The sequence below is a fragment of the Hypanus sabinus genome, chromosome 18 (genome assembly GCF_030144855.1).
Source record: "Hypanus sabinus isolate sHypSab1 chromosome 18, sHypSab1.hap1, whole genome shotgun sequence".
Classification (NCBI taxonomy): domain Eukaryota; kingdom Metazoa; phylum Chordata; class Chondrichthyes; order Myliobatiformes; family Dasyatidae; genus Hypanus; species Hypanus sabinus.
This window is the reverse complement of record NC_082723.1, coordinates 18,012,252-18,032,432: the sequence shown is the minus strand read 5'-3', so window position 1 is coordinate 18,032,432 and position 20,181 is coordinate 18,012,252. Positions and strand designations below refer to the sequence as shown.

Here is a 20,181-nt window from a genome sequence, read left to right as displayed (position 1 = left end):
CTTGAACTTTTTAATCACAGATACAAATAGTTTGGCAAGAAGTTATCTAAAAGGATCAAACAAATTTAATAGAAAAATAGTTCCATTTATAGTAATGAAGTTCCTGCTTTGTAGTTTTATATCTATTCTAACTGATAAAAAAATGAAAGAAATCACTGAAAAACAGCTCACTTGGGACCATGCCTTTTTGTTCTTTGTGCTGGACTACTCAAATCAAAGCTCTCGGTCTGATGTCTTCAATTGATTACAGAACCAGGAACACAAATCCAAAGCACTTGGGTACCTTTTTACAGTTTAGATTCAATGTTTCAGTCACAAAGAATCAAACAATAAACACACAATGATTTCTAAGTATCACACGCAACACATGTACTCACAGTGCAGCTAATTTCTGCTCACATATAAAATATGACTAACTGGACATTAAGAAAAGGATGGCCCAACAAAATGCTCATGAGCACACACTTTGCCTTGAAATGGAGATCCTATCCAAGTTCTGATGAATTATGAACTGAGGAGAGAAATCTTTGAAGCTTAATTAATGCCAGAAATTCAATCAATTGTTCCTGTACCTTACCCGCAGCTTGATATCATTGTTAGTATTGTCTAGGTTTACAGCAGGTGTAATGGGCCAAATCATACTACAAGTGTCTTTATTTACAGTGGTGTATGATACACTTACACAGGGTGACAGACAAAAGACAGAACATAATTCAATTCATAAACCATTGTGCTCATATGGTTTAGGATTTCTATTAAACTGCATCACTGCCTGTGTTTTCTTGTTCAGAAGAGCATTAAAGTTCTAGTTGTCTCTTAATATCTATGATTGCTTAACATGTAGATAATGTTACAAGGGCAAATTGTTCAGAGATTTTTTTTCTCTGGGAAATAAAAAAATCACTGTTAACTCATTATTTTCATACTCCATTTCTGATGAATCTATTGTGACTTGGTTGTACACAAAGCTGGTTTTGCAAATTCTGCCTAGTCTAGTAATTCAACTTTTATTCTCACTCACCGTGTTGCTGGTTGTTATCTGTGCACGGTTGCTCTATGTGTTAAGCAAATAGCCTTCTGTGCTTGATTCCCACCAGCTCTGGGCACATTATACTCTCTTACCGCCATAGGAGCAGTTGCTGGCACTAAAAATTTAAAGACAGAAGAAAATCAAAAGAGGTGAGATGGCAAAGTAGTAAAATGTTTGGTGTAACTTTATCTTACAAGCGTGCATTTGCAGACTCTGCATTTCATCCTTAATCCCAAATATCAGTAATTCAATTTAGATTAATGTCTGTTTTTTGACTAGTCTGAGGGGAAATTTGATAGAAATACATGTGGGGTCTGGATATAGCGGATAGTGAGAGCCGTTCCTTTTATTTAAGGGGTTGAGAAATAGAAGTAAAATGTAAAAGACATAAGTTACAGGAGGTGATTTAAGAGTGATCTGAGGAAAAAGTCTTCTTTACACAGCATGTGGCTAGAACTAGGATTATACTGCCTGCAGATATGATGGAGGCAGGTTTCATTATGGCTTTCAAAAGGGAATTGGATAAACAAATTCATAATAAAATATTTGCAAGTCTACAGTGAAAGGCCTGGTGGGAGATTCTAGAGAACTGCTCTGGTAGAGGCAGCTTCCATGCAATAATTCTATGCTTTCCAAATTCCAGTGTTTTATTCTGTACACATATTTTTGAAGAACCAAAGAGAAACCCTGCAACAGATTTAGAAAGTGTGACCTTTGAATCATTTTAAATAGTTTGTTTACTTCTGTTATTCCTAGCCCTGTATATAACAAATGCAGCAGTATACAACCAGAACACTGATATAAATAAACAAATGTTCCAAAGCAATGCCTCACTTAAAAAAGCAGACCAATAAGAAATAGCATGATTATAAAACTCAACTTTAAGGTTGTCATAATTGGAGGGGTCGGGGGGGGGGGGTGTATGGTAGTGGGGATAAGCTCTCACTACCTATTAAATGCTCTCAATGGTGTGCATTTCAAACAACCAAATCCAGCTTCTGGCCTTCATGCGGGTCTTAGCTACTAAGCCTGGCAGAACCATTAGAACTGACAGGAGGGATAAAGGTGGGTTACTAGCACCTTAAAGTCAGTTGCTTCAAGCAAACAGGACTTGATAGTTGTGGTTGGCAGCTCATCTAGGAGAAGGAAAAATCTGTTCTCAAACCTTCACTGCCTTTTTGGCTATACAACCCATGGGGAAGGCTTCAGGAGTAAACCCACAGGAAAATTCAAGAACTGGAATCCCCAAGGCATTCCTATATTGAGTTCAACACTGACTGCAATTCCTGACAGGTTGCTGGTGCCAAACTGTATCAGTATCTGATGTTCTGTTAGATTCATCAGCTGAATGGGGAAGGGGAGCCGGCGCATGGGCAACAGCTCGCTGTCCATATCATACCCCCCTGGTTTGAGTATCAACTGAACATTGACAGGTAGACACATCCATGGTCAATCGCGACCAATAGAGGGCCTCAATGTATAACATGGAAGGCTTGACAAAACATGAAAACCAGCTGACAAATACGAACCTAACCAATCTTTATAATTCTTTGTCAGACACCACCTTTCTAGGTAGAGCACACGTTTCACCATACTTTCATTAAAATAAGGACAACACGTGACAAATCTTTTGCGGCTTCTCAATGCAGCCTGATTGTCTTCTGTCAGTGTTAGTAACAAGAATTAAATAAAATGCTTATGGCAAAATCTACCTAAAGTAACTAAGGTTTCACCTTTAACCTTTTGGTCGCATAGTTAAATATTCTATTGATTTTAATGAAGATCACAGTAAAAAAAATATTTATCTGGTGCATGTTCTCATCCAGAATAGAACAACTACAACTGAGAGTAACTTTTGTGTGGGAAAGAGGGTTCAGTTGAAAATGGGAAAATGTTCTTTATCCTTTTAATTTACTGATTTTCAGCATTATATAATTAGGAGAGAACAAACTCAGCCCTCTGGCAGGAACTATATTAGGAAAATTCAGGTAACTTCAAGTAATTTTTCTGCTTTCGATTTGATGGTTCTTAGGATTTGGTGACATGAGCCTGAAGTTTTTTTAAAACCAAGTTATTTTCTAGTAATTCATTTAAAATGTGTGGGGTAGTCAATATTAAAATGCTATAAATGGAAGGTCAAAACTTTCTCCTGCAGGGGAAGAGAGAAAGACCAGAGGCAGGGGAATCAGATGCAGTTGAAAAGAGGTGAATCTGCTCTGGAGGCTTGGCTTCTTCACATGTGTTACAGGGTATGAAGAAAGCTACACACATTTTTTTTGCGTTGATCACTGGCATCAACCACACAGGCAAGCTCTACATTCTTAGCTCATTAAAGGCTAACTGTATCACTGTGTCCATTCAATAGTCTCCGAAGCTCAATGCTTACTAGATGACCTTTGTCTAGAATTTGAGTCTGAATAATTGGGATGATATTAGACAACAGTCCAAGATGAAGATTCAGTAACTAGAACAAAAATTCTTAAATATGAAGCAGACTTCCGCACATTTGTAACCAAAAACAAAATGTTTTGAGTGGTAGAGATTCCATCAGATGGCACTAACAGTGCCTTTAGGCCACTACTTGATGTTATTGGTTTAAGATCATCAGCCACCTGTTTAACATTAAAGATGCACCATATAGCAATCAGTTTGGCTCTTTATCTTACAAACCCACACTCTTAACAGTAAGAATAAATTAGATTACAATACCTCCAAAAATGGAGTTAACCATTAACCCTTAAAAACTCTAAATCTACAATAGTTACATAAATTAAGTTAGTATTAACATTCCAATTACTTACTGTGAAGATCCTGCTCAGCTGTACAGAAGGTACTTATAATTGTTCCAGTTTTTAATAATAGTCTCAAAATTACATTAAGGCAGGAAGGAAGGGAATACAATTCCACATACGCCTTAATTTTCAAAATGGATATCCTGAACGAAAATCTGGTTCCTCAAAGGGTCAGTCACGGTTACATCTCTACTCTGTGACTCTTCTTGAGACTCTTGCCTTTCTCGTGTCTATTCGAGAAAAACTTTTACAGGTTGGACAGAATGAAACTTTATAAATACTGCATCTTATAATATTGGAGTATAAAAATATTATGGAGTATAAAACTTGTATTACTTGCTGTGTAACTAAAACTATGTAGTAAGTTTGCTATGCATGTACCCAAGATGAAATGCTAGGAATGTAGAAGACAATGGTGTGTTAATATATGTTAATGAGGGGTAGCTAAGAGATGTAGTCAGCTTTGAAGTTTGCTATTTACTATGCATGTATCCAATTGAATGTAGAAGACAATGGTGTGGTAACGAGAGGTAGCAAAGAGATGTTTTGCTTTGAACTTGTTTGCTGTGTAACCAAAATTATATAGTCAGCCTTGATGTAGATTATGTAGTTTGAACTTGCTATGTGCTATGCATGTACCCAATTTAGTAGGAGAATGAAATCTTAAGAATGTAGAAGACAATGATGTGTTGGTGAGATAGCTGGGAGATGTGGATTGGAACATGATTAAGTCAATGGGACGTACCTGTGAAACTGGACCAGGATTTTGTTATAAAAAATGCCATGTCCAAGGATCGGTGGGCAATCAGGGACTAGCTCACTGACTATCTCAGCTTTGATTTGCAAATTAAAGTTTAACCCTTCTTGAAGAATCTTCTGTGTCTCCTGGTCATTTGTGAAGCACGAAAAACCACGGCAATAACAGGTCATCTCTCCATATTGCTGAGTTTGCACAAGTTTTTATACCTGGTAAGGCATGGCAATGCTTCTATTTTCTTAGAGGTTTGCACAATTCCACGTTATGTACAACTTTGACAAACTTCTAAAAATGAATACATAATAGGAATGAATCCACCATCCGAGCCATACTCTCTTCTCACTGGTGCCATCAGGAAGGAGGTATAAGAATCTTGGGTCCCAGATCAAGGAACAGTTATACCCTTCAGCCATTAGGCTCCTGAACCGGTGTGGATAACTTCACTCACCTCCACAACCTACAGACTCTCTTTCAAGTACTCTACAACTCATGCTATGTTATCATTATTGTTTTTGTATTTGCTCCGTTTGATTATGTGCAGTTTTTCATTGATTTTTTTTGTATTTCTTTGTTCTACTGTGACTACTGGTAAAAAATTAATCTCAGGGTAGTATATGGTGACATGTATATACTTCGATATAAATTTACTTTGAACTTTTGACAAGTTCAGCCTGCTACTGTGAGTAAAATTAAGAATAGATTTATATAAATGGAATCAAAACCTGAGAGGGGGAAGTAGAGATTTAGATATGACTGTAGGAGGTATGATTAATATATTTGCAGATGACATGAAAATTGCTGTTGTTAATTGTGAGAATAGTCTTGGGTTAAAGAATACCATTGATTTGCTGGTAAACTGGGGAGAGCAATGGCAGATGGAAAGTCAGGCGTTCTGGTAGATCTTGAAAGAGAAGACCTACAACACGAATGTAGGGACATGGCCAGAAATGAGGAACAAAGGGACCTTAGTATGCAAGGTCATTGATCTCTAATGGTGGAAGCTCAGGTTGAGAAGAGAAAGAAGGGAAATAGGATTAGCTGGGGCATGGTACAACTTAATAAAACTACGTGATTTGACTGCAGTATTGTCTGTGGTTTTGTGTGCCACACCATTGGAAGAACTCACCTACACTGGAGAGAACGCACAGGAGATTTACTATACTAATTTTAGAACGTTTCAGTGTTGAGGAAAGACTGGATATACTTATTTTGTATTCTTTGGAGTGGAGAAGGCTCAAGTGGGAGCAAAGAGGTGCATATAAAATTATGAGAGGCACATACAAGTTGAATAGTGGGAAACACTTCTCCATAATAGACACCTAATATCAGAGGGCACATGTTTATGTTGAGGAGCAAGATGGTTAAAGAGGATCTGAGGATTTTTTTCTACCTACAGTGTGGAGATTGCAATTTGCAGCACCCTGCTTGGGAAAGTGTTAACCATAGAACACTACAGCACAGTACAGGCCCTTCAGCCCTCCATGTTGTGCTGACCTATATAATCCTCAAAAAAAAGTACTAAACCCACACTACCCCATAACCCTCTATTTTTCTTTTATCCAAGTGCCTGTCCAAGAGGCTCTTAAATACCCCTAATGTTTTAGCCTCCACCACCATCCCTGGCAAGTCATTTTAGGCACTCACAACCCTCTGAGTAAAAAACTTACCCCTGATGTCTCCCCTAAACTTCCCTCTCTTAATTCTGTACATATGCCCTCTGGCGTTTGCTATTGGTGCCCTGGGAAACAGGTACTGACCATCTACCCTACCTATGCCTCTCATTCTTCCATGCTCCAAAGAGAAAAGTCCCAGCTCTGCTAACCTTGCTTCACATGACTTATTCTCCAAGCCAGGCAAAATCCTGGTAAATCTCCTCTGCACCCTCTCCAAAGCTTCCACATTCTTCCTATAATGAGGTGACCAGAACTGAATACAATACTCTAAGTGCGGTCTCACCAGAGATTTGTAGAGTTGAAACATGACCTCTCTACTCTTGAACTCAATCCACCTGTTAATGAAGCCTAGCATTCCATAGGCTTTCTTAACTACCCTATCAACCTGCACAGCGACCTTGAGGGAAGTATGGATTTGAACCCCAAGTTCCCTTTGTTCATCCACACCCTTTAAGTAACTGACCATTAATCCCGTACTCAATCTACTGGTTTGTCCTTCCAAAATGCATCACCTCACACTTATCCGGATTGAACTCCATCTGCATTTTTCTGCCCAATTCTGCAGCCTGTTTATATCCTCTTGTAACCTTTGACAACCTACAGCTCCATCCACAACTGCTCCATTCTTCATGTCATCCACAAACTTACTCACCCATCCTTCCGCCTCTATATCCAGGTCATTTATAAAAAACACAAAGTGCAGGGGTCCCAGAACAGATCCCTGCGGCACTCCATTAGTTTCTGACCTCCAGGTAGAATACTTTCCTTCCACAACTACCCTCTGCTTTCTTCCTTTAAGCCAATTTTTTTATCCAAACAGCAAGGTTCCACTTATCCCATGCCTCATGACTTTCTGGATGAGTCTCTCATGAGGAACCTTGTCAAATGCCTTGCTAAGGTCCATGTAGACCCCATCCACTGGCCTACCCTCATCAATTTCTTTTGTTACCTCTTCAAAAAACTCAATCAGGCTTGTGAGGCACGATCTTCCCTTCATAAAGCCATGTTGACTATCCTTGAGTAGACTGTACTTCTCCAAATGCTCGTAGATCCTATCCTTAAGAATCCTTTCCAGTAGTTTGCAGACCACTGACATAAGACTCACTGTTCTATAGTTCCCAGGTTTCTCCCTATCACCTTTTTTAAAAAAGGGAACTACATTTGCCATTCTCCAGTCCTCCGGCACTCCTCCAGAGATAACTACCCTGGAAGTCCTGCTTTTCAGCCTTCCTGCCAGTTCTTTGAAGTCCCGCAGCAGAATGTCCTTCCTCTTCTTCCCGACGTCATTTGTGCTGACATGCACTACCACTTCCGGCTGTTCAACTTCACCCTTGAGGATTCCCTGCAATCGGTCGGTGATGTCCTGGATCCTAGCACCAGCGAGGCAACGCACCATCCTTAAATCTTGCCTGTTGCTACAGAAACCCCTTTCCATACCTCTTACTGTGGAGTCCCCTGCGACCACAGCTCTTCCTGATGTCTGACTCCTCGGTTCTGCTTCTGCACCAATTTTCGGCTCGCAGACCTGTCCGCCTCTCAGACTGGCAGTATCTTCTGTCCTGTCAGCTTCCAAGAGGGTGAACCTGTTTACGAGAGGTACATCCCCTGGGGTCACCTGTACTTCAAGCATTCTTTCCTTCCTCATTGTCACCCCCTTTCTCTCTTCCGGTATCCTCGGTGTAATGACCCCACTGTAGATCCTGTCCAGAAAACCCTCGTTTTTGCGGATAAACCTGAAGACATCCAGTTCTTTCTTCAGTGCTGCAACATGCTCCTTCAGAAGCTGAATCTGGACACACTTTCCACAGCTGTAGCAGCCGGGGGCACCATCAGTGTCCCTGACCTCCCACATCATGCACGTAGCACACTGAATCAGCTTAGCGGTCATGTCTTCACCCTCTCCAATTGTGTCTGGCATAGCCTCTTCCCTCAGCCTCCTCGCCGAAGACTCTCGAGCCAAAGACAAACCTATCCTGAACCCAGCTCAATTGGCCCCTAAACTTCTCCCACATTACTTCTGTGCTTTCCCCTTTGAACATCTGTTTCCAATTTACTCTCGCTAGTTCCTGCCTCATCCCTTCAAAGCTAGCCCTTCCCCAGTTAAGCACTTTACCATTTGTTGTGGTTAACGCAGTTATTCTCACAATATTTGAATAAAGACCAAGAAACTGATTGTAGACTTAAGGAGAGGGAAATCATAGGTCCATTAGCCAGTAATCATCAGAGGTGGAGAGGGTCAGTAACTTCAAATTCCTGAGTATCAGTAAATCAAAGGACCTGTCTTGGACCCATCATATAAATATAATTGCAAAGAAAACATAATAGCACCTCTACTTCTGTAGGAATCTGCAGAGATCCCGTACGTCACCAAAATCCTTTGAAAACTTTGATAGACATGTGGTGGAAAGTGCTGACTGGCTGTATTACGGCCTGGTATGGGAACACCAATGCCTTTGAAAGGAAAATTCTACAAAAGAAGGTTAATTCGTCCCAGTACATCATGGGTAAAGCCCTCCCACCATTGAGCACATTACTAGGTCAAATATGATGGCAGAATATAAGATTAATGGTAAGACTCTTGGCAGTGTGGAGGATCCGAGGAATCTTGGGGTCCGAGTCCATAGGACACTCAAAGCTGCTGCTCAGGTTGACTTAGTGGTCAAGAAGGTGCATTGGCCTTCATTGAACGTGGGCTTGAGTTTAAGAGCCGAGAGGTAATGTTACAGCTATACAGGACCCTGGTCAAGCCCCACTTGTGGAGTACTGTGCTTAATTCTGGTTGCCTCACAACAGGAAGGACGTGGATACCATAGAAAGGGCGCAGAGGAGATTTACAAGGATATTGTCTGGATTGGGGAGCATGCCCTATAAGAATAGGTTGTGTGAACTTGGCCTTTTCTTCTCGAAGCGACGGAAGATGAGAGGTGACCTGATAGAGGTGTTCAAATTACTGAAAGAGGCATTGATCGTGTGGATAGTCAAGAGGCTTTTCCCCAGGGCTGAAATGGGCACAGTTTTAAGGTGCTTGGAAGTAGGTACAGAGGAGATGTGTCAGGACTAAGTTTTTTTTAACGCAGATAGTGGTGAGTGCGTGAAATGGGCTGCTGGCGGTGGCGGTGGAGGCTGAAACAATCGGGTCTTTCAAGAGACTCCTGGATGGCTACATGGAGCTTAGAAAAATAGAGGGCTATGGGTAAAGCTTAGATACTTCCTAAGATAGGGGCATGTTAGGCACAACTTTGTGGGCCGAAGGGCCTGCATTGTGCTGTAGGGTTTCTATGTTTCTACATGAAACGTTGCTGCAGAAAAAATAGCATCTGTCATCAAAGATCCCCACCACTCAGGCCTTGCTTTTTTTTTACTGCTACCATCAGATAGAAGATACAGGTCCCTTAGGACTCACGCCACCAGGTTCAACAACAGTTCCTATCCCTCAACCATCAGGCTCTGGAACAATAGGGGAAACTACACTCACTCTACTTCTGGTGTTCCCACAACCAATGATCTCATTTTAAGGGCTCTTAAAATTTCATGCTCCCTTGTTTATTGCTGTTTATTTATATTTGCATTCACATAGATTGCTATTGATTGATCCTGTTTTCAGTTACTGTTCCATAGATTTGCTAAGTATGCCAGCAGGAAAAAGAATCTCAGGGTTGTATGTGGTGGATCTGATAATAAACTTTACTTTGAACTTTGATCTAGTGGAGTACTTAAATCACCTGGCATAGAAAGCTACTAACAGTGTGCTGCTAAAAGAGTTTAGTATAGAAAGGTATTTCATAGTTGGCATGCACATAATTAGTTGATGGGCCTTTTCTGAGCTGTGATTCTATAGTCCATTTTATTAAAAAAAGATATCAAAATATTCATAATTTTTTCAACCTGTATCATCTATACAACGGCTTTCATGATTTAATAAATTATTTTTGTTCTTCTCCTTTCCTTCATCTCTCTTCTCCCTTCACAAGTATTCTTTCATTAAGTTCAACAACCTGATGAGCACCTCCCCAGAGCTCCTTTCCTTTAAATCATATTCAGGCCAAATCTCTTTGAGATATACTCCATTATCAGGAAAATTGTCATCCAGCAGAAAGAAACAGCTGAAAATGGGCCTCATCTGGATTGGGAACTACAAGTGTGAACTGGTACAAGAAAATCTGCAGATGCTGGAAATCCAAAGCAACACACATAAAATGCTGGAGGAATTCAGCAGGCCAGGCAGCATCTATGGAAAAGAGTCAACGTTTCAAGCCGCGACCCAGTCCTGAAGAATGGTCTTGACCTAGAACGTCGACTGCTTACTCTTTTCCATAGATGCTGCCTGGCCTGCTAAGTTCCTCCAACATTTTAAGCGTTAACTGTTACCATTTCATCACCACCCTTGTAGCACCCATTACTCTTATGTTAAATAGCTAAAGAAAAGCTTTCAGCTCAAGGATATTTTAGCTGAGTGGTTGATCATTCCATGGAAAACAAAGAATACAAATTAACCATCACTCCTCATTACACAAAAAGCCTTACAAGTTCTAAGCCATTGTTAAAAAAAGATATATTTAACCAAAGAGCAAGACAAAACAAAACTGCAGTGCTAAATTTATTAAAATTTCTAAACAATGAGAAAGAAAAGGGTGGGTAGGTGCTCAAATGTTGTACTGGACCTTGACTCTTAATGTTTTGTTATTAAGTTCACGTCAACAGAACAATTACAATCACAAATCTTGGCAATGAGATATAGTCTGATAGGAAGAGTCAAGTAACTGATGAGAAGCTTTCAATGGAATTTCCTTTCATATCAGACAGTCAGTCGGCTCTAATCTCCATGTTTTCTTTAGTATCCTAACCTCAGTGCACAGCTGGACATGGCTTTTCCACTTAAAACAGGGACATTTTAAACTCTCTCCACGAACCTTGCCTTGAACTCATTGCATAAAACCAATACTGCAACATTCAAGATCTCTGTTGACACACTGAAATGGAAATTCTAGGTAGGTTTAAAAATACTTTATAAAAATGTACCGATCAGTTGTGGTCATGAAAAAAATATGCCAAACCCTTGTTCACTTTATTTAGCAAATTCATTCCAACATACAAAAAGAACAAAAATCAAGCCAAGACTCATCATTTGTCATAAGTTGTTGCAACTATGAATAGACTTATAACCAACGTGACTTCATCATCCCTCAACAGTTCCTTGAACAAACTCTGAAGGACAGTCCAGACAGTTTTCCGAAGGTGGAGCTGCCATTTTTCACTCTTATTGTATGTCAACCTTTTTTTTTAGTGTAAAAGTCCAAGTCATTTATTTGACTGTTTTGCTACCCTAGAAAATTATCTTTTGTTATTTATCCACAATCATGGTAGGTACACAAGGGATATTCAAAACAAAAAGTTTTCTCATAACTGCTAATTCGATTTACAAAAAACAGAAATGTTATTCAACCTTTAGTTTCTCCTCCCTCTATTTATATATCTTGTTTTAAACCAATGCATTACCATTCAAATATGCTGCAGAAACTATGCTCTAAATCAAACACTAGATGAAAAAAAATCATCAGCATTTCAATTCAGGAATAAGCTATATGGCAAATAGGAAACAGCAAGTTTTCAATGACTCTTACTGCAAGGTTTTAATGCAACATAAGTATGAAAAATTAACTTACCCTTTTCAGATTAGGTATTAATTTGTAAAGGACTTTACTGCTTTCAAGTAAAAGTAAAACTGTAAGACATAGGCTGTATTTAATTTTCCCTCGAGGATATCACATTGAGTTTCTGATAAAAGGACGAATTATCAAAATGTTTGAAGGCAGAGTAACTCGTGTTACAACAGAAGGATTCCCAAGAATGAATTCCAAGTAAATTTACTTTTCACAGCTGAAACTCCTATCAGCCCACATGTCAGTGACCCAGACTCATCCCATAGTCACTAGTATATTGACTGGAGCCCAGCTTCTGCTCGTCTTGTGAACCTGTGCCAGTAGTTCTTTATCTTAATGGTGACAAATCCAGTCAACATGTTGATGGATACCTGCTGCACAGAATACCCTGATGTCCGTGGCTATGGCCACAATCCAACTCATCAACATCTACACGAAGAAGTAAATTGTATCAGTACGGAATAGCTTCATTATTGAACTAGAATTAACTTGACGAGTTATTAACCGTGGGCAGCAATTACAGTTCAAGTTGATGTTGAATTCAGGTAGCCCATAAATACATCCACTCATGTACATCAAAGAGTGGCAAGAAGCCTGCCTATCGTTAGGGAGAGTGAGTGGATGAGGATGTGGAGAAAAGTTTTTTAAATGAGATTAATAAGACCATAATATATACGAGCAGAATTAGGCCATATGGCCTATTGAGTCTACTCCGCTATTTCATTATGGCTGATCCAAATTTCCTCTCAGACCCAATCTTCCACTTTCTCCCCATATTCCATCATGCCCTGACCAAACAAGAATCTATCAACCTCTGCCTTAAATATACAAGAAGACTTAGCCTTCACAGTTGTCTATTGCAAAAAATTCCAGATTCACCACCCTCTGGCTAAACAAATTCCTCCTCATCTACGTTCTAAGAGGGCCCCCATCTATTCTGAGGCCGGGTCCTTTGGTCTTAGACTCTCCCATCATAGGAAACAAGATCTTCACATCCACTCTATCAAGGCCTATTTGATAGGTTTCAATAATGTAAGATTAGAGTAAATGGCCTGCACCAGACTCTGTACACCAAAGAGTTTGTTTCTATTCCTACTTCAAGTTTTTTTAAATAAGTTTATGATTTAATTTTTGATTTAAACTTATGATTTATAATAAGTTTAACAGAAACAGTTGCAGCGAGCAGCAATAAACCCAAGAATCACAGGCAGAGAGTAGAGCACAAAGGACACTATTTTTGACTGAGTCAATGCATTAGTGCTTTTCTATTAGACTGTAAACTTTACAAATTCTGAACACAATAAAATCAGATTACTTAGTTACAATGGAAACATGATCATTTGACTAACATAATCCAACTATAACTCAACAAAGGTGAACTATTTCACATAGTAGAATCAACAAAATCTCAAAATAACAGTTCCACACAGAAACTAGATTCCAGTTACCAGAATCATCTATCAGATCCAAGTCTCCCAATTATCATCACCACATATCCAATTTACAGCCAACACTCCACAAAATAAGCATTGTTCCTCTCCAAAGGAGGTGAACAGTGTCATCTTTAGTTAACCCATGAAAAGTTTCAGTTGCTGGCTCATGATAATTAAGTGTTCCATTTGATCACTGGCACGTTATTTCCCAGAAGAGTCATACCATATGTTGGTACTTGCTCCTTTCCCCATCAGGAAATGAGCTGTCATTCTATTCCCATCCCTTGATAGGCCAGACTGCTGCCTTGCTCATTCCAGAGGCCAACTCAGAGTCATTCTATTCCCCAGAGCCCAGGCTGCCAGCCATTCCCAATTCCACAGTAAGAGTCCAGATTGTCTGCCATTCCCACACTGAGCCCAAACTGACAGCCATCTCTATTTCCTCAGTACATGACCTCCCAGCCAGTCCCATCCCATTTTTCAGTGCCTGGTCTACCAGCCATTCCTATCCCCACTTCCTCATGCATGGTCTGCCAGCAATTCCCATCTCCATTATGTCAGTACCATTCCATCCTCATTTCCTCAGTGTCCAATCTGCTAACCATTCCCAACCCCATTTCCTCAATGTCTGATCTGCCAGCTATTGCCATCCCCATTCCCGTGCCTGATCTACCAGCCATTCCATCCTTATTTCCCGACGTCTGATCTGTCAGCTATTCCCACCCCCCATTCCCCAGTGCGTGATCTGCCAGCCATTCCTACCCCCATTCCCCAGTGCGTGATCTGCCAGCCATTCCCACCCCCATTCCCTAATGCGTGATCTGCCAGCCATTCCTACCCCATCCTAATTCCCCAGTGCCCCAGCCAAGGTGCGAGGTGAAACACCTCAGCGGATGCCAGCCAGCCAGCCAGCCGCCCAGTGCACAAGGGGGTATAACAGCTCACCTCGCGAGCACCCGGAGCCGGCTCCTCCTTCCCGGACGGTCCGGGGCTTCCCCTCCTGTCAGCTCCTTAGGTTAATTCGAGTGGGAATCTTTTTCCCCCCGAACAAAAACATTCCCCCACCCCGCCGGAAGTGACTCCGGGCGTCGGCCGGAAGAGGCGTGACGTCTCCCTGTCGGAAATTAGCATTTTAAGGCCCACGTTTAAAACAAGCGAAATAAATAAGTGCTAAGGATATGAAAAGTGATTTTTAAAAAAAGAACTCACAGAAGATGTTCTAATGTTGGCTAAGATAAACGGTGGCTCCTTGGTCGGTTCGGCGTGCCGGAGGGGGGGAGGGAGGCGGCAGGTCCGCCCCGAAGAGGCGTCATATTGCGGTTTCCACCGAGCTGCCGAGCGCCAGCACAAACGCGAGCAACGGGCGTAGCCTGCCTGCTGTTTACACCCAAAGCCGAGAAACCCTTGTGTCAGTAAGTGTTAGGGGATTGTGAAATACCCCCAGGATTCTGGAAACAGTGTGTAGGAGTCGTCGAGAACGGGTATAGTCAGTAAAATCTGTCGAGGCTCGGACGCATTTAACTTGCATTGTGAGCTGTGTGTGGTTTATTGCTCCAATTCTTATGTAATTTTATTTAAAATTGGCGCACGATTTCTTTTGGAAAGACAGTGCTGAAACCACACTTTGTCTCTCAACAAGAAAGGGCAGGGGAAATAGTATGTGTTTCTTTTTTCATGTGCTATTTTTATTTCCCTGTGTAGAACATTGCGCATGTTAGAAATATGAAACTGAAAACAAACTACCAGCTGGGGCATACTCATTAAGGTGGGCAGCAACAATTGGATAGATGAGCAAAGTTAGTATTTTTCAATCAAACTGACATGTTCCACTAGCCTGAAATATGTTTACGGTGTGTTGATTGTGACCCGAGTCCTGACACTTCGCAGAAAGTGGCAGTTGAGTTGACCTTGAGGTGCACTCCTTTTTAACTTTACTGGTAGGGTGGATTATACAAAAATAAATTAGCGCGACAGGTAAGAACATGCGGACGTGAAATTTGTTAACTTAGTAGCAGCAGTTCAATGCAATACATAATCTAGCAGAGAAAAATAATAATAAAATAAAAATGATAAGTAAATTATTACTTATATTGAATAGATTTAAATTCGTGCAAAACAGAAATACTTAATATTAAAATAGAAGTGAGATAGTGTCCAAAGATTGAATGTCCATTTAGGAATTGGATGGCAGAGGGGAGAAGTTGTTCCTGAATTGCTGAGTGTGTGCCTTCAGGCTTCTGTACCTCCTACCTGATGGATGGTAACAGTGAGAAAAGGGCACGTCCTGGGTGCTAGAGGCCCTTAGTAATGGACGCTGCTTTACTGAGACACTGCACCTTGAAGATGTCCGAGGTACTTTGTAGGCTAGTACCCAAGATAGAGCTGACTAGATTTACAACCTTCTGCAGTTTCTTTTGGTCCTGTGCAGTAGCCCCTCCATACTAAACAGTGTTGCAGCCTGTCAGAGTGCTCTCCACAGTTCAACTATAGAAGTTTTTCAGTGTATTTCTTGACACACCAAATCTCTTCAAAGTCCTAATAAAGTATAGCTGTCTTGCCTTCTTTATAACTACGTCGATATATTGGAGCTAGGTTAGATCCTCAGAGATCTTGACACCCAGGAACTTAAAGCTGCTCACTGTCTCCAGTTGTGATCCCTCTGAGGATTGGTATATGTTCCTTCGTCTTGCCCTTCCTGAAGTCCACAGTCAGCTTTTTTGTCTTACTGACATTGAGTACCAGGTTGTTGCTGTGGCACCACTCAACTAGTTGGCATATCTCACTCCAGTATGCCCTCTCGTCACCACCTGAGATTCTACCAGCAACATTTGTATCGTCAACAAATTTATAGATGGTATTTGAGCTATGCCTAGCCACACAGTCGTGTATATAGAGAGTAGAACAGTGGGCCAAGCACACTCCCCTGAGGTGCACCAGTGTTGATCGTCAGCAAGGATGATATGTTGTCATCAATCCGCACAGATTGTAGTCTTCTAGTTAGGAAGTTGAAGATCCAATTGCACAGGGAGGTACAGAGGCCCAGGTTCTGCAACTTATAGTTAATGAACAGCATAGGTATTTGTGTTGTCCAGGTGGTCTAAGGGCGTGTGAAGAGCCATTGAGATTGTGTCTGCCATTGACCTATTGTGACGATAGGCAATGTGCAATAGGTCCAGGCCCTTGCTTAGGCAGGAGTTCAGTCTAGTCATGACCAACCTCTGAAAGCATTTCATCACTGTTGATGTGAGTGCTACCAGGCAATAGTCAATAAGGCAGCCCACATTATTCTTCTTAGGCACTGGTATAATTGTTGCCTTTTTGAAACAAGTGGGAACTTCCACCTATAGCAGTGAGAGGTTGAAAATGTCCTTGAATACTCCTAGTTGGTTGGCACAGGTTTTCAGAGCCTTACCAGGTACTCCATCGGGACCTTCTGCCTTGAAAGGGTTTACTCTCTTTAAAAACAGTCTAACATTGGCCTCAGAGATGGAGATCACAGTGTCATCAGGTGCAGCAGGGATCTTCACAGTTGTCGTTGTGTTCTCCCTTTCAAAGCGTGCATAGAAGGTGTTGAGTTCATCTGGTGAAGCATCGCTGCCATTCATGCTATTGAGTTTCACTTCGTAGGAAGTAATCTCTTGCAGATCCTGCCGGAGTTGTCGTGAATCCGATGTCGCCTCCAACCTCATTTGAAACTGTCTCTTTGCCCTTGAAATAGCCTTCTGCAAATCATACCTGGTTTTCTGGTACAGGCCTGCGTTGCCAGACAAATTCAAAGTAAAGCAGTAATTTCTTGCAGTCTATTGTGCTGCATTTGGTGTTCATAATGAGGCATCCACTGCAATGGCGAGTCCAAATGCAAATTTGGTGATTGCTTTACAGAGTACTTGCACTTAGTCCATAAGGATCCGGCCATATGAGATTACTGCATTAACAACATGTTACAAAAACAAATCTTAACTGCCCTTACAGAGAAATTTCATTTATTCTAACTCCTCTGCAACCTAGAATCAGAACTATGTTTAATATCATTGGCAGCAGTACAATACAATGCATGAAAAAACTAAAAGAGAGCAAAAAAAAAGGTGAGTTAGTGTACATGAATTCATTGGCCATTCAGAAATTTGATAACAGAGGGGAAGAAGTGTTTCTGAAATGTTGGATGTGAGTCTTTAGGCTCCTGTACTTCCTTCTTGATGATGGTAGTAAGAAGCATGTCCTGGGTATCGGGGGCCCTTAATGCTGGATACAGCCTTTTTGAGGCATCGCCTTTTGAAGATGCCCTTGATCCTGGGGAGGCTGATGCCCATGATGGAGACAGCTGAGTTTGCAACTTTCTGCAGCTTTTTCCAATCCTGTTCAGTGGCCTCAACCATACCAGATGGTGATACAGTAGTTAGAATGCTCTCCATGCTATATCTGTATTCGTTTGATAGAGTCTTTGATGACATACCAAATCTTCTCGAACATCTAATGAAATATAGCCGCTGCCACTCCTCCTTTGAAATTTCATCAATATGTTGGGCCCAGGATAGTTCTTCAGAGATGTTGCCACTCAGGAATTGAAACTGCTCACCCCTTCCATTGCTGATCATTTGAAGAGACTGGTATATGTTCCCTCAAATTCCTCTTCCTGAAGTTCGCAATCATAGAACATAGAAATCTAAAGCACATTACAGACCCTTCAGCCCACAATGTTGTGTCGTCATGTAACCTACTTTAAAAACTAGAATTTCCCTACCACATAACCCTCTATTTTGCTAAGCTCCATGTACCTAAGAGTCTCTTAAAAGACTCTAATGTATTTGCCTCCACCACCATCACTGGCAGTGCATTCCGCGCACCCACCACTCTCTGTACCTATTTCCAAGCACCTTAAAACTATGCTCCCTTATGTTAGCCATTTCAGTCATGGGAAAAATCCACACGATCAATGCATCACATCATATACACCTCTATCAGGTCACCTCAGCCTCTGTTGCTCCAAGGAGAAAAGGCTAAGTTCGCTCAACCTATTCTCATAAGGCATGCTCTCCAATCCAGGCAACATCCTCGTAAATCTCCACTGTACTCTCTCTATAGTATCCACATCCTTCCTGTAGTGAGGTGACCAAAACTGAACACAGTACTCTAAGCAGGGTCTGACCAAGGTCTTCTATGAGTGTAACATTACCTCACAGCTCATGAACTCAGTCCCATGATTGATGAATGCCAACGCACCATACGCCTTCTTAACAACACTGTCTGCCTGCACAGCAGTTTTGAGTGTCCCATGGACATGGACCTCAAGATCTCTCTGATTCTCCACACTGCCAAAAGTCTTACCATTAATATTCTGCCTTAAAATTTGACCTCCCAAAAGGAACCACTTCACACTTATCTGAGTTGAACTCCATTTGCCACTTCTCAGCCCAGTTCTGCTGATCCCATTGTAACCTCTGACAACCCTTCATATTATCCACAACAACTCCAGCCTTTGTGTCATCAGCAAACTACCAACTCACCCTTCTATTTCTGCATCCAGGTAATTTATGAAAGTCACAAAGATGAGGGGTCCTAGAACAGATCCCTGCGGAACACTACTGGTTACTGACCTCCATGCATAATACGGACCTTCTACAACCACCCTTTGCCTTCTGTAGGCAAGCCAATTCTGGATAAACGAAACAAGGTCTCCTTGGATTCCATACCTCCAATCAATTCCTTGGTCTCAATGATGTTGTTACTGTGACACCACTCAGCCAGCCAATCTACCTGACTCCTGTACACTACCTCGTCACCATCTGAACTTATGCCAACTATAGTTGTGGCATCAGCAAATTAATAGCTGGTGTTTGAGTTGTGTCTAGTCATACGGTCAAGGGTATAGGCAGAGTAGAGCAGTGGGCTAAGCACCTATTCTTGAATGTGCAGGGGTGTTGATTGTCAGTGAGGAGGGGATGTTACTTCTGCACTTAACGTGTCTCCTGGTGAGGAAGTTGATGATCTGGTTGCAGAGGGAGGTAGAGAGGCCCATGTTTTGGAGCTTGTGGATTATTATTGAGGGTACAGTGGAATTGAACATTGAGCTCTTATCAATAAACAGCAGCCTGTCGAAGTTATTATTATTGTCCAGGTGATCCAAGGCTGAGTCAGTGAGATTGCATCCGCTGAAGACGAATTGTAGTGAGAGGTAAATTGCAACAGTTCCAGGTCCTTGCTTAGGTGGGATTTGATTCTGGCCATGACAAACTTCTCAAAGCACTTCATCACAATAAATGTGAGTGCAAATGGGTGATAGTTTTTGAGGCAGCTCACCCTGCTCTTCTTGGGTACTGGTGTGATTGTTATGCTTTTGAAGCAGGCAGGAGCTATTGACTGCAGTAGTGAGTGATTGAAAATGTCCTTGAACACTCCTGCCAATTAGTTGGCACAAGTTTTCAGTGCCAGACTCACCATTGGGGTCTGACACCTTGCCAAGGTTCACCCTTTTGAAAAATGTTCTGATGTTGGCTTCCAAGACAGAGATCACAGGGTCACCAGATAATGCAGGGATTTGCACAAGTGTAGTTCTTTTCTCCTTTTCAAAGTGTGTATTAAATGTGTTGAGCTCATCAGGGAGGGAAGGATCACAACCATTCATGATGATAGATTTGTAGGAAGTCATCGCCTGCAAACCCTGCCAGAGCTGACATGCATCCAATTCTGTCTCTAACTTGAATCAAATTTGTGTTTTTGCTCTTAAAATAGCCTTCCGTAGGGTGTACCTGGACTTCTTGTATAGTTCTGGATCACTGGTCTTGATTGCCATCAATCTAGCCGTCAGTAGACTGTGAGTCTCCTGGTTTATTCATGGC

The 20,181-nt window shown here is 41.4% G+C and overlaps 2 protein-coding genes across 14 annotated transcripts in view; one reads left to right on the top strand and one right to left on the bottom strand.

Annotated features, from left to right (window-relative positions):
• Nucleotides 1–14,670, bottom strand: part of LOC132407367 (volume-regulated anion channel subunit LRRC8A) — a 58,943-nt gene extending 44,273 nt beyond the window's left edge. The window contains exons 1-2 of one of the 5 annotated variants that reach the window (XM_059993745.1): nt 14,555–14,670; nt 1,022–1,145 (exon numbers count right to left, since the gene is read on the bottom strand). The gene's annotated coding sequence lies outside the window, so the exon portion shown is untranslated. Of the gene's footprint in view, nt 1–1,021; nt 1,146–3,831; nt 4,703–11,915; nt 12,387–14,290; nt 14,424–14,554 lie in introns of those variants that run through there. The other 4 variants (XM_059993743.1, XM_059993746.1, XM_059993744.1 and 1 more) reach the window with 4 other exon arrangements.
• Nucleotides 1–20,181, top strand: part of LOC132407370 (kynurenine--oxoglutarate transaminase 3-like) — a 108,943-nt gene that overhangs the window by 34,949 nt on the left and 53,813 nt on the right. Inside the window, exon 1 of one of the 9 annotated variants that reach the window (XM_059993752.1) lies at nt 14,631–14,757. The exons of 7 other annotated variants lie outside the window; for them this stretch is intronic. The gene's annotated coding sequence lies outside the window, so the exon portion shown is untranslated. Of the gene's footprint in view, nt 1–14,630; nt 14,758–20,181 lie in introns of those variants that run through there. One more of the 9 variants, XM_059993756.1, reaches the window with a different exon arrangement.